A 15613-nucleotide genomic window follows, 5' to 3' on the forward strand; every position below is an offset into this window, starting at 1 on the left:
GACTGCGGATGTGGGTTCGCGTCGCTACGTCACAATCTCCACTATCATCGCTATGATGAACACATGCGTGGTTCAAAATTGAGGGTGAATTCTCCGAGTAGAAGCTACAAAATATAAAACATGGTAAATATCCATGGTACACAAAGATAAGGGTATAAGTATGTTCTTTTGGAATAGCTGGACCTTTGTCGGATTCCTAAAAACAAAGCTTCTAAAAAATATAATGTCCCTTAAGGAACGCCATACACACTGGTATTATAAATTCAACGTTGATTATATATCTTAGCACGTTGTTAGATATAACATGAAGCCACACCGGATGCCACCTAAAAATCGACGAAATCCTTCCTTGAATCGAATGTATATTATTTCGTACAAAAAATATGATGATGTGATGAAAATTACTTAATGAAATAAGAATTATATAATAAGAACATCTGCAGCAGACTTAATTATAAATGACTTTTACTGTATTAAACAAGAGCACGAAAACTTATTTTAGTAAATATAAATGAAACATGTGCATGATAAAATAACGTGCACTCAGGGTGTTAACGGCTTTCCATACGAAACAACAACTATTAATGATAATAAACAGAATACCAGATTACAAATATTCAAGTAATGAATGAAACACTAGAGTCATAAATATACAGAAGACGAAACATTACAGAACGAAAAGTTACTGTCAAAATGCAAAATAAAATTTCTATAAAACGAATTTGTAATAAAAAAAAATTAACTGGATTACGATCTTCTGAAATAACAAAAAAAATACTAAGTAAAACAACAAGAAAAGAAAGATTTACCTTGTGCAAGCTTACAAACTTTATATAACACAAATAAATGTGTCTGTCATAATGACCTTGTGCGTCTTCGAGTCCCAAAAGAAGATTTAAAATTTGTTCATTATATAGGCATAGTTACCCTAAGTGGAAAGCGTGAAATATAACTTTCAAGATTTTCTTGCATTCCAGAACGCATTTATAACAAAATATACAGGCCTGTAAAATGAACCTTATAGAACATAAATAAATTTGCACTTTATCACAAAAATCTAACTGTCATTTTACTGGGCCGAATTTTATGAAAACTATGTCAAAATGCTTGAAATGAAATCAACAAATTTAAGCAATCAATAAAAATACTGAAATAAGTAATTTCTCTCAAAAACTCAATTTTACAAAAAGATGATACAATAATTTACATTGGATTTAGTATAAAACTGAAGTTTGGCATGAAAATAGAATACTACAAAAATCAAAATACTGCAAGCACTTCTGAGCATTTACCAAATGATTTTTGGTTTTCATTGTGACAAGCGCCCGTAAAACTTTTTTTGTTTGAGACAAATTTGTTGATTTTGATTTCAACCTTTCTTACACATAGATTTCGTCAATTTTATAAGGTCAATGGCTTCGCATACAGTGGCTTCTGACGTCACACCATCGTCAACGTATAACTCATCACGAATGAAATTTGCAGCCATTCTACCAAACTCTCCATCATTGTCATCTGCAACTCTTTTTAGACCAAAGTTACAACAACCTGGCGATAAAGACGCACGAAAGAGATGCACATTTATAAGGTATTCAACTGAATCTTATGACAAATTGTCAGAATATTACCATCAGAATCTCAGATAGTCAAGAAATTCGATTGGAACCTGAAACTGATAGAACATTTGTTCTATGTCGCACATGACTGCGACAGGCTCTTTCCTGAATCTACATATTGCACCAACTAACCTGTTAGTCACGTCTGGACCTTGAAGTAGATGTTAATTGAGAAAATGACCCTGAAAGACGCGAATTGTATCTGGTTTTTGTGGATGATACACGCCATGCCAGGTTGAGGTTTCACTGGGATTCGAACTTGGGACTCTTTCTGAGTGACTCTTAATCAACATATCCTGAATAAAATGAAAGTTATGTTAGTGGAATCTCTCATCTGTCTGCAACATAATTTGCAAACTTTTAATGCGACTGACAGCCAGAACTTTATTGTTTGGGAGTGATGGATTTGGTGTTTTGAAAGGCAATGGCATTTCATAACGATCTGCCTTTGAGTTAAAGTAAATATTATTATCCGGAATCGACAAAAACCGAAAAACCGTAGATCTTCCTGAGAAAGATGGGACGTTTTTCCAGCAGTATTACTAAAGTTACGCTCAAGCACTGAACAATCAATACATCAATTATTTCATTTACAGAGGTTCTTACAGACAATAGAACGAACTCAACGGAAGAGTTTTCATTCAACGGATGCACGGAGGGAACCTCACATGCAACAACACGATGACTTAAACCTACAGCATCACATTTAACTTGATTTTGACTGAAAATACCGACAATAAACCAACCTATGTTTGTTCTTTGACAAATCGGACCTTGTCTTTGTGGTGGGATTACCTCTCGTGGCATCAATCCTTGAGTACAGTTATAGCCTATAAGTAATCCTACTACGCAACAGCCTAAGGACATCAACTTTTCGCAATAAACTTCAAATATGGCTAAGAACGTGCAGCTTCAGGGGTCTGAATGTGTGATTAGATAGCCGGCATAATATCTTGCATATAAACAGACAGCAGAAATATACTCTGAAAGCTGTATAACCCGCAGACCATCAAGCCATTCAGCTTCACACTGCCTTCTACCGAATTTTCAGCGTAAATAGTAGAAAGGGTGTAAAGTACAGGTGAACCGGTTAAACCAAGCCCGATACAAGTATCACGAAGTATGAATGTCGTGTCTGACTGTGTGTCTAATCAAGCGTAAATCAATCTTTCATTGCTTGGGTGTGATAGATAAACAGGCACAAAAGCTGAACAATTTCTTTTAGTGTAAGATTGACTAAGAAATACTTCTCTAGAACTAACCGTAGGATTAGGTGTAAGTGTTGGATTAAATGTAATATATGCAGGATTACCTTTGTTTCCGATGAAGATTTGAACAAATTATAAAGTTTTTCTACGTAAAAAACATACTCTTGATATATGCCCTGAACTAAGGCAACCAAAACAAAGGCCTTTCTATCAGCCAAGAGTGTTTCGAGAAATGATGTAAAAGCATCTTAATCATGTTCTTTCTTACAAATAATGCAAGAATGACTTTAGAACTTAGAAATTACATTCAATGTGTTCTGATTGTTGCTTTTTCACCAACTCCTGAACTAGACATAGAAAGCGGCTCTCAAGGTTTTGACCTGGACGAGATTGACTCCTTTGCACATTTTGACCTTTCATCTGAGTGCGATTATCAGGTCATTGAAACCGTTTCAATGAAAAAAGATAAGTGACAGGGCTGAATCAATTTTTGCTTCTTAGAGAACATAGTTAAAAATAACTTAAAGGTTGAAAACGCTTCATTTCGTCTTTGTGATAAGACACAGTTCTTTTCCAGTGTAGTATGAACCATTCTGGCTATTAGGCTAAGATTATCCTGTTTTCATAACAATCATTTGGAATATCAAGATGGGAATATTTTGACAAAGCCTTGAGACTTTGTCTTTAAAGATCACCAAACTTAAGTTAACCACAATTATATTTACTCAGAATCTTAGACAATGAATTCAATTTATCTCTAAATGCAGACGAGACAATAATTGAATCACCTCATCTTTCGCCTTAAAGCATTCTAGCTTTCTCATAAGCAGTATATGTCGGTCAAAGAAAATAACTCTCAATTACTTGTTTGACTGGACCACCAATGTATCTTTTCAGATAGTGATACCTTCCACGTTGGTTTTTTTTCTGCAATCTTTGAGAGTTTCAATGAAAGGTACTGAATAGGATCTCCATAAAAGGTATTTGGTAAGGGGGTAGGTCATCTGTTTGATAAAACTTGGTCAGATAAAGCTTTGGTCAAGTCATTTAAACCTTTATTAACTGCCTGAGTTATGATTCAAAGACTGAGTTTCTATAAAATCATTAATGAGCATATTTGTGTCAACTGTAGGAAGTTTTTCAAGTTCTTCTTTTTGAAGGTGTATGAAACTGTTATGTGCTATGAAGAATTTCTGCTTTCCGCGTTTGCAATTTCTTAGTCCTGAATTTTTTTCAGTTTTTCAAAATCTTCTTTTATTCTACTTTCAGCATCATAGAATTATACTTTAGCTTTTTAATATACAGATTCAGAAAGATATTCCATTTTTGTAACATAATATAATTGATTTGATGAACGGGATTGCGTACTTCTATTTGAGTTTTTGATTTCTCTGACTGCTTTGATCTTTATGTTTCTGAAATTCGTAACATTATAGTTGTTTATCGTCTGATAAATAATAATTTTGAATTATTATATATATTTCTTTGTTCATTTTTTTTCATGACCAGACAAAATCATACATATGAGTCGTTGAATGTTTGTTTTAAACCTTTAAGTAGAAATCAGAGAAAGACTGTGGCCGAATGTAAGACCTCGCCAATTTTAAAAACAAAACTTTGATTGAATTTTTTTCTGGAAAAGGGTAAATATTTATCCCTCTCATCTGTCCTGCCCATACCTTGGACAAGCATAAAAACTTTGTCAGAAATTATAATAGCTGCCATATTCATTTTGCCATGCCAAATTGTAGCAAACCTCTTAAAAAAAGAAAACAAGAATCTTAAATAGTTAAATAATTCTATAGCGTTTACAAATAATATGCTTTATTTTTCTATCATCACTATTTTTTGTAAGAATGCATGAAAAGTATGCATTTGTCATGACAAATTGGACTTTCCCATAGTAACTGTTGTCGTAAACATCAAACAAAATCGGATTGCAATTATATTTAGCATCTTTCAGTGAATTTCATATGTTCAAGGATATTAATGTTGGCATGAAAAATACAAGAATCAATGTTCCAGAAGGACAAGAAAAATATAATGAACTTAGGTACTCGGCAACTTTTTTAAGGCTGTCACTAGACAATCTTCACGCGCTTTAGCACCGGCTTAAGCGGTACGCTTTTTCCAACACTTAAAATTATTTGAATCAATGATCCAGAAGATCCAGAAAAAAAGAGAAGACTGAAGTGAAGTCCGGGGAAACCTTTACAGCTGTCACACGGCACTTGACACCTTTGTATTGTTTTAATTGTAATCTACGTATCAAAATCAATTAAAACAGAAAAGTACTTTCACTTTTCTTAAACACAAAAGTACTTATCTTTATGTTCGTCTGGTAAAGCGCTTGATAAACACGTATTCATTATGAAAGCATATTATATATTTATTATTTCAGAAAGCATGACCCCTCAATGATAGATTCTTGTTTCCATAACAATCAGGATACATAAAATACGACAACGAAGACATGAAGCAGAAGTTCTTTTGAAAATAACCATTAAAGTCAATATATTGATGTTGTGTATAAATATGTTATTCATTGGTCAAAATGTATTACTAATAAGCCCCGCCTACGAACCTTATTTAAGCATACCACTCTCTGTATCAAATCAGTTAATTAACGATAGTTCAGCATTACAGACGTGTTACTTCTGTATAGAAAACCATAACAATCTGGTAACGAGGATAACTGGATATAAAATTTAGGGAATTTTATCCATTAGATATTTATGTTATTATTATAATGTGTGTAAAATTCTGGATTTAATCTGTTAGTTTAAAATATCTGCATTAATTAGATATTTATCTGGATCTGATGGCAGTTCAGAATCATGGACAAGTTTTCAAGAACCTTTAGAGCAGTTCTTTTTGGTAAATGAAAAAGACGATGAGAAAAAGATCGGAAATGATTAACATTACTTGGAGGAAAAAAAACTTTCGGATTATTACGGAATTTTACATCACCTGACAAACATGCAACATAATCATATGACGATCTTGCCGCAGAAATTCACTCGTTGATCGCAAGTGTGAATAAGGTTAAGAAAAGGAAACTTATGAGAAGAGTTGAGCACAGGCATTGGCAAAATAAAACCGGCGAACACAAGCAGTGCAGTGAAATAAAACGGAAAATGTATTCACTGTGGTAAAGAAATCATGCATCCTTCAAATGCCGATTTTAGAATGCCATTCGTCATGCATGTAATTGCCAGGAACATATAAAGATTATTTTATCTGAAAGCACGTGCACGAGACGTACATGCCATGAACAACGATGACGTTTCTGTGATGATTATAAATTTTATGACCAAAGGTTCGAGCTGAAAAAAAAAAACATCAGAATTATACAACAGACCCATATGAATGAAAGTCGATACGGGCTCAGCAGCTATTTCTAAGAGAACCACATGTGTGTTAAAGATATATTTTGGTAAAGAAATACAGAACGAAACTGGTAAAACTTTGATACAATGGACAGGCAAAATCGCAACGGTCCTGCATTGTTTGGACGGGATAATTGGACTGGTCACGTATTGTACATATAAATTCAATTGATGGCCAATCAACACAGACAGGTTTATCCGATATTATGACGACTTATGAGTCAGTGTTTTCCAACGGCATCGGGAAAGTTAAAGATATTAAAGTAACGCTATTTGTCAAAAAGAATGCGTCACCGAAATTCGTAAAGGCTAGACCAGTACCATTTATGTTAAAGCCGAAAATACAAAAGGAATTAGACAACCTTGAATTACAGGGCACTATTACGAAAGCGAACATGTCAGAATAGGCTATACCTATTGTGCCCGTTGTTAAATCTTCGGGAGGAGTTAGGATTTGTGGAGATTTCAAAGTCACCGTAAATCAAACTATAAATTATATAATAACCCACTTCCGAGAAAAGAGGAGATTTTTTTTCGAATTTGGCAAATGGAAAGAACTATTCAAAGTTGGATTTATTTATGGAGTGCGATGACAAAACAAAAGAAAAGTTAATGATTATCACTCACAAAGGTCTATATTCTTACAAAAGATTGACATATGAAGTATCATCAGCACCTGCAATATGGCAAAGAACAATTGATCGAATTCTTCAAGGAATACCAGCACCCAATTGTATAAACGTTGGTTTACTTTAACCACTGCGTTAAATCCATGGTTATGTTAGCTTTTGTGAACAAATTGTGTAAAAATAAGGTTAAATTTAACCAGCGTAAATTTTTGGTTAAATTAACTCAAGTCGAGGAGATGGATTAAATTTTAACCGAATATTAACCAGAAATAAAATGGCTGCCGTTTATACGCTTCGTCTCAACTTTTGTTCATATTTGCTTCGAAGTAAACTATTATCGGTTATATATGATGGCAATGATATTTCTTAAAATTACGTAGTGACGGGAAACGGAGACAAACTTTTCCAAAGCCGGTAGTGAACAGTTTTACAAATCAGCTGTCAGTGTCAATACTTCGGATAAATCATGATACAAAATGTCATTTTAAAGCGATTAAATGATGATCATGCTTAGGTTACAACATGACATACTGAGAAATTATAGGACAATTTATAAGTTAAATTACGAAGTCATTTTGGACAAGTACACAGCGGGAGATCCCTGGAAAAACAAACAAGTATACTTTGTGATTGATCAGTAAATTTTATATCGATCAACACATATGTGTGCGTTTTCGTATTATTGTCAAAGACAACATGATTTATTGAAGCTTTAAAGACTGACAGGATATATCACCTTATAGAATCCTGTTGCTGAACTTATTATTATGGAGAAGGTACGATAATGCAATTAACTTTTTGGGCCAGTTAAGCAGTTTGCATGACTTTTTTGTGTTGTGTATTGTATATAAAACCATTATCTGATATGAAAGTTGACAAAACAAAGAAAGGAAGTCATATAAAAGAATATGTTTTTTCATTCCGTATTTCATGCACTGCTTCTGCTTTTTAAACACTTGTTAAACCAAAAAACCGAGATTGCTCTGTTGTCAGGCCTTGTCATCTTGGTGTCATGTCGCTAGCGAAATATGCCAATTGGCAGGTTGTCTCGTGGTGTGTGGCCCGATGACACATTGTCGCTTGACTCAAATGGAGAATTAGCTTATTGGGGCTTTAATTTGCTTTGTTGCTGGCGACAACGAATCGAGCCATGCGATAGCACAATATAAGCCAAGCGACATGGGGATAACGCGCCAGTTTGGTTTGTTTTTAGCACAAAGGATACAAAAAAGGCGATAAATGACAACCCAACATGCAAAATTGTAACATTTCAGCCACGATACAAATGGCTGTGTAGAAAGAGGTTAAAATATGCCAAAGGTCCTTACTGCGTTAGTCATACAGTAGAAATATGGAGATTAATAATGGTAAATCAACCATAAATTGTTCACAACTGAACATGAAAATTATTACATTAAAACTTGAATTTTTGCTTTTTTAAAAATCCTAGTACATTTTTCTAAGTTGATTTCCTCAAAATATTTTGGCTAATCTTGTGGAAAATTAGTCTTCTTTTAAATATGTATTAAATCGTTTAAATAAAGATATTGATGGTACATTTACATTTTAGCACTATCAAATAGATTCCAAAAGGCAAATACATGTAATCATGCTTATTTTTTCCAAATCTTTAAAAAAATCCTATTCAAATTGCAATCTGGAATATCTTAAGCAATGAAATTAATTATTAATTAAGGTCATTCTGGTATTGTTACAGACAGATGTGTTTGTGTGTGCATGTGTATTATTGTTTTTTTTTTTTTTTTTGGTTGAGTACAATACATATTTTTCTTTAATTTATAGATTTCCCCTTTGAAACGCTTGCTTTTTTATAATTAATGATGACCCAGTCAATTTGTCTTCTCATCAAAGGTTGATAAAGGGCTTGTTTATTTCTAGCAGCAAGAAAAAAAGAAACAATGTCATCTTCTGATGAAAATTGAACAGTTTTTATTACCTTCTAAAATTAAGTTACAGGCGTCATATGACGATCATGAATTAACACACAAGTCATAAATTATAAGGTAGTTCATCAACCTTTAAACTATCAACTTGTAAAATTTCCCAAAATAGCCTCATTTTTCCCCATTAAGATTAAAGGTTTTTCCTCACATCAACTAAAGACGCATATATTTTATATACACACTGACACATTCTTCAGAATTTAACAGAAAAATTGGATATTTGTCTCACTTATGAAGAAATGCATACACTCCTGTATGAATTATTGAAAAGATTGTTTTACCTTTTTAAAGATAGGAAGCAACTTTAGGTTTGATTAAATGTGACACAATATAATAATGAATGGGAAAAAGCAATTCTGAACATTTATATTTTTATTCTATTTGTATTAAGCAGAAATACTTTTTGTTTTTACAATTACATATAATTATGTCCATTTCTTTTATTATTATTATTTTGGATTAAACTGCTTGGTCTCTAAAAACACTTCTTCTTTACTTAATGTATACAATGAAAGTTAATATACTTTGGCCATGTGAAGATATTATTTAATATATCATCCCCATTGCTATGCTTGATATTTTAAGAGGGGGATGGAGGGGGTTAATAAATAAGCAATAAATGGAGAAAGGAAGGGAGGAAGAGAGAAATTTAGACCATTATTCCATTGTTTAAGTAACATTATTACATATCTCAGCCGGATTGCTATGCTTGCATGATAGTTCTTTGAAAAAAAAGGATGAATTTCATTTATTGTATAATTTATTCAGAAATTCAATGTAGATGAGAATATTTTACAAAATTATAATATCTCAATAAATATGACTCTAGAAAACATATTTGGACACTTTTCATTTTTAACCAGTTATAGACTATTATTTAACTTATTGTTAATAGTAACAGTCATATACCTTTAATTACATTACGTTCATATATTGAAACCCTTATTTACCTATTTCAATGGCATATAGCCTATTCCTAAAACTAGTGGACTAGTATAATGTTGGCCAGTGACAGGTTCCAATCATCCATAAGTGATGCAGAAATCAGTATTATCTTTATTTACAAGATACATGTATAAGTAATAAATATATAAGATGTAAGATTTCCAAAACATAACCTTGTTGGGTATTAAATAAAAAATTATTCTAAATTGGAGAAGAGGTAAATTCAAAATCACTTTTGATTGTTCATAAATAAATTATGGTAAATCTAAAATCGCTAGTTTTTTTTTTCATAATTATTTATCATTTAGTTTCTCCTCTGTTTAGTAAATTGACTGCTGGGAGCCAAGTTGATTTTGCATTTGAGTGTTGTGACTAGTGAGGGAGATAAAACAGGTTGAAAGTTAAAGAAGGAAGTCAGCCTTACAGTCACAAGGAAACAAAATGATTTTCTTTTCATTTATGTATTTTTTCATGTTTTTTGTTTGTTTGTTTTGTTGTTTATCTGTTTATTTTGCTATTATATGGTTAACTTTCAATAGGACTCTTTTATCATGAGATAAAGCTTTAGCAAATGCAACAAGATTTCACAAATGTGACTGATATGGTATTTAGTAACTTAATCATATATTATATAGCGAAACTATAGAGAGAAGTTTAGGGTAAAATTATTCAAAAAATTGCATCTGCTGTTATTCAAAACATATTGGGTCCGAACGTTAGAGGTACGAGTCAGAAAGAACATATATGCGTCAATTATTCTGCATTGAATTGTTCTTGTATGAAATTAGTGGCATTCTAACCATTCTAACCATTTTCTGACCCAGCTGACGGATGATTTTAATTTATATCATTATGTCAGCTATTATTTGCTCATTTGGAGTACATTTTGATTTGTAAACAAAGCCCATAGCAACCATGCAATTCATTCGTAGTATACTTGATTTAAATTTAATTCCCACGACACATGTTCCGAGGTCGTAAACAAGTTCATCCTACCACAGGAAGCCGAAATTCTATCCAAAACAAAAAAATAACGATTTAAAAAAATACCATATATATATATATATATATATATATATATATATATATATATATATATATATATATATATATATATATATATATATATATATATATATATATATATATATATATATATATATATATGTGTGTGTGTGTACTGTCTTTAATAGTATATTGTTTTGTTTGTTTTTTTAAAAATCGTCATTTTTTGTTTTGGGTAGAATTTCGGGTTCCTGTGAACCTACGTAAAAGTTATAAAAAAACATGTTTTATGATATTATGTTATAAGTGTGGTCCGAATTAACATCTTAATTGAAATTTTCAACCTATTTTGAATCTACTATCAAAATTTTCGTTTGTAATAAAGATGGAAGCGAAAACCATGTGTCAATTTTGACATACTTCGCGAAAATAATATAACCGGATATAGAATATATTGCATGTCGGGACTAGAATTGGTTAGTTTAACCAGCGGTTATTTTTAACTATATTGGTATGCTAACCATTTGGTTATCTCAATTTATACAAGTGACTAAGCAGATTGGTTAGTTAACTAAAGTTGGTGAAATTTAACTCACTGTTAGCGTTTAACCACGGTTAATTTAACCAACGTTTATACAATTGGGTGAGTACAGAGTATTTTTCATATTAGAAGAGTTGCTTAACCCTCCACAAATGGTTTAGTGGACCGTATGAACGGCACTTTTAAAATAGTAAAAAAAAAACAGAATCCCTAAGAAAGCCCAAAACGGCAAAATTGTAAAATGTTGCAGACTCGGTTTGATTGATCCTGTTCATGGTGGTACTGGAAAGTGCAAGTTACAGTCCACGCCCCTTAGCACCGGCTTAAGCAGAATTCAACATATAACACGAAAATGGTGAAATTTTGTCAGAAATGTCAGTAATGACCGAAAAAATGACCCTTTGTTAGTAACTGGTAATCCTGAGAAAATGCCATCATTAAATGTAAATAATCTTACAACATATCAAACGTAAGGGGAACGAAGATACCAATTGAGAGAATGCAAAACAACAAATCGATTCTCCTTCTGAGTTGACTACGTAACTGTATAAACATTCGAGAGCGTGAGACACTTAATGTGATATCTTATTAATAATTACACTACCATGTTGTAAAATACCACTGAATGAACTCGTGTCAACTGTAATAAAAAGGCAAAGGTGAATTAAGAACAATAGGTCGAAAAAAAATTCTGGTTTATGAATGAAATAATCTCAAATAGTTCATGTTGTTAAAATATTATATCGGTTGTCTCCATCTTGTTATTTGATTATTTTTCAGTATTAAGCATAATTATGATAATGAACTAAAATGTTAAGAAGGGAGAACTGTAGTGTATAACTCTGTTATTCATTGGTCAAAATGTATTCACATTATCTAAGCATGTCACGCTCTGTATCAATCAGTTAATAAACGATGGTTAAACATCAAAGACGTGTTTTTTTTCATATAAAAAATAACTGTAATTTACAGTTTATATCATAGAGATTAAATCGAACTGAAATTGTGTAGTTTTTAGACTACTTACCTAGTCAATTTAGAAGTTTATATATATTAAAAGTATTCTCGTACCAAGGATCTTTATCTGCTGTCATAAATAAGCACGATGGATCTTGAATTAAAAATATGAATAAGATGAAATTTGTTTTCGAGTTGCAAATATTTTTCTTATAGATTTTAGCATTTTTCCTAGTAATTTGTTCATATAATTTCTTTTAAAATCGTAGTAAAGCATAACAAAAACATATTTTCTCAATTATACAAATCTTGTGATAAAGGAACAATAAAAACGTTTGTTTAAAAAAAAAATCAGTACATCTGCTCCTTTAACAGCCCATAAAACGCATAAAAAGAATATTTTTTTTTTAATAATAGACCAATTTTTGGTGAACAGGACGAGAAAAAACGTGATTTACCGGAGCTGTAAATATAAAAATTGCATTTTCTCACGTGATAGAAAGCTGTTACTAGCTGCATATGCTATTATATTTTATGTCGGTATAAGAGATGAACGAATGGGATAGCAGCCTTCAATTAAAGAAACATAAGAAGTTAAAACAAAAAAAAAACAAACAGAAAATTGCTATAACAGACTATTTACCTAGTACTTGTAGACTATTTATCCATTTTATGGAACAAAAGAATTAACTGGTCTTTATTATATTGGTCAGATTCTGATATTCTTATTCCATATGGTGCTTTAAACGCACAAACGTTCGGATGCGAACCAGTGTCAAACGCAAAAACAAGGTATGCTCTTTGGTATGTAAGCCATTGTCAAGTTTCGAGCAAACGAAGACTTTACGTGAACAAAATGATTCGATATGGATTCGATATAGATATATTAGTTGGATGTGGACCTGATGAAAGGAGAACAAAAACAAACGGTACAGAGTTTGCATTAATGATTCGTATGTATAAAGTTTATCTAGCATTTGAATATTCAATATGTAATGACTATATAACAGAAAATTGTTTCGGTATTATCACTTCAACTGGATAATAATTGTCAGGTATAGCTGATTACCATAGGTTAATACCTACATTATAAACAATGTGACTTTCCACATGTGAAAGCTTTTGTTGACTTCCTTTCCTCCCTTGATTAATAATTCATAACCTGAATTGATTTTGCTATATCAATTAAGGAAATTAATTCTATGCTTACAAATGAATTATAGAAATTTATCTGTGATTATTCATAATTCACTATTACAAACAGTGAGATTAAATTTTGTTATTTTTCACAGTTTGACAAATGAAATATGAAAAATTACAATATCGTTTAAAGTTATCATAAAATAAATGACAATTTGTTTTTATGTGTGAGATTTATTTATCTCGCTATCTGTCCATATTTTCATGACAGATGAAAATATATAATCTTCCACAAAAGTATAAAAATATGGTCTATGTTATGTTTATTTTTCAACGGATAAAATGAAAGAGCACGATTTGTAACAAGCATGTACAAGTGTTGCTAGGAGCATGTCAACGAGTGTGTTTATATCATTTTTCTGGTAGAAATAACTTAAACTGATTATTACATTTCCACGTCTTCTTAAATTTGCGTTTGAATTTACATTTCATTATTTTCCACAAAATGTCATTCTTACATGTCTTAGCATAAAATTCAAATCGCGTTACTTTCCGTACTTTTCGTACAAGCGGTTATTTTAGTTTGTAGCACAAGTAACTTCGCTATGATATGCAAAAGATAGGGTGCACTCAGTATGCAAAAAAATATTCGACGTCGGAAAATATTTTTGCTTTCAAAATTGTGTAAATGATCGCACTTCTTTGTGTCATCATGGTCTTATCTTAACTCTAGAGCCGTCGTCGTACGGGGTCTATTTCTTCGTACCATACCTCGAAAACCTGTGTCATTGTGAGAGAAACTAAAAATATCACTCATATATAACTGTGCAAGATTGTTTAAAGATTTATACACCATAATTGTTGTGTGGTATTTCACACAAAAACTGAATTTTAACCAATAAAGTTTAATAAAAAGATCTATTGTTGATGATTATCGGCCTATTAAGTATAATTTTTGCAGCTCTTTTTGAAATTAATTCAATTTATTGATGTATGAGTTTGTGTCCTTTCCCCATACCGTACAACAATAATCAAGCACAACAACGATGAACGTGTTGTAATATCCCTTCTTTACTACGTTAGTAAGGTATTTATAAACGGCTTTGTGCGTTCTTAGGGATTGATTCTTTTCCCTTCTATATGTTGATTGCTGCCTTCCCTTGTTGAATTGTATTCTATTTTTCACTATACAATTAGCATTGCTGCGAAATTTAACTACTGCGTTAGTATTTCATTTGTTATAACGATGAAAGAAGTTTGTTGTCTTTTAAAAGACTTCAATGAGGATTTTTGACATAACAGGACTAGAAATGCTTTTTCCAGGTCAATGTTTTATTTGATATAAGTCTTGACAAATAATTTGTGTGCACAATTTCATTAGCTAATTCCGTTTTCCGGGGACACATACTTTATTTGTGAAAATGGCCTAAAATTGAAAAGCGTTGCAGTGCTTTTCACTTAATTCTCACTAACTATAGCATAAAAATGCGATTTTCAAATTATCTATTTTGGTGTTAGTGCTCAAGCTGATCTGTGTGAGAAAATCAAATTTTATGTTTTTAGGTATTTGGAGCTCAGTGGAGTTTCTTTAAGGCTGAAAAATAAATGATAAACATAAAGAGCGTTCTATAATTGCATCAATTTTTAAACAGGAATAAAACTACAACACGTAAATCAGGCTTGTCTCAGAATTGGATTATTGAAAGTATTTTGATTTAAAGTTGTTTTACATGTATTACAAATGTCAGGCTTGTGGCATTTGCTTCTTCATTTAAGCGTCTCAACATGAAATCAAATTGCTTAATTTTCTGACTGTTATACGTAATATCTGGATAAAAAAATCTTTCCCATTGTTCAGTTTCAGGTACTCACATTCTTTACGAGTGGTATTTATTTATAATATGTAAAGATATGACGTATCTTACTTGCTTCAATCTTGCTTTAATCTTGGTATTAAGAGTTCTTTTTACCCCCCCCCCCCCGCTTATCCATTATAATGTATTTCACGACTTGCTGCAAATATCTGGCGAGAAATTTCAAATAAACAACATTTTTTAAATTATAAACTTTTTTTACAACGAATTTCCTATATGATGCATACCAAAATGATCATACAATTGATAAATATTTAAAATATTGTCTAAAATAGTATCATTAACTTAAATACGTTTCTTGGCTGAACCGTACATTTTGGAATTCACAAACAAAAGCATGAATCA

General features: G+C 31.7%; 1 pseudogene; it reads left to right on the forward strand.

Annotated features, from left to right (window-relative positions):
• The first annotated feature begins 1412 nt into the window (after positions 1-1412).
• LOC132745721 (arylsulfatase J-like) overlaps positions 1413-15613 on the forward strand; it is a 37276-nt pseudogene continuing 23075 nt past the window's right edge.

The sequence above is a fragment of the Ruditapes philippinarum genome, unplaced genomic scaffold (assembly GCF_026571515.1).
Source record: "Ruditapes philippinarum isolate M1 unplaced genomic scaffold, ASM2657151v2 ctg2391_1_1_1_1, whole genome shotgun sequence".
Classification (NCBI taxonomy): domain Eukaryota; kingdom Metazoa; phylum Mollusca; class Bivalvia; order Venerida; family Veneridae; genus Ruditapes; species Ruditapes philippinarum.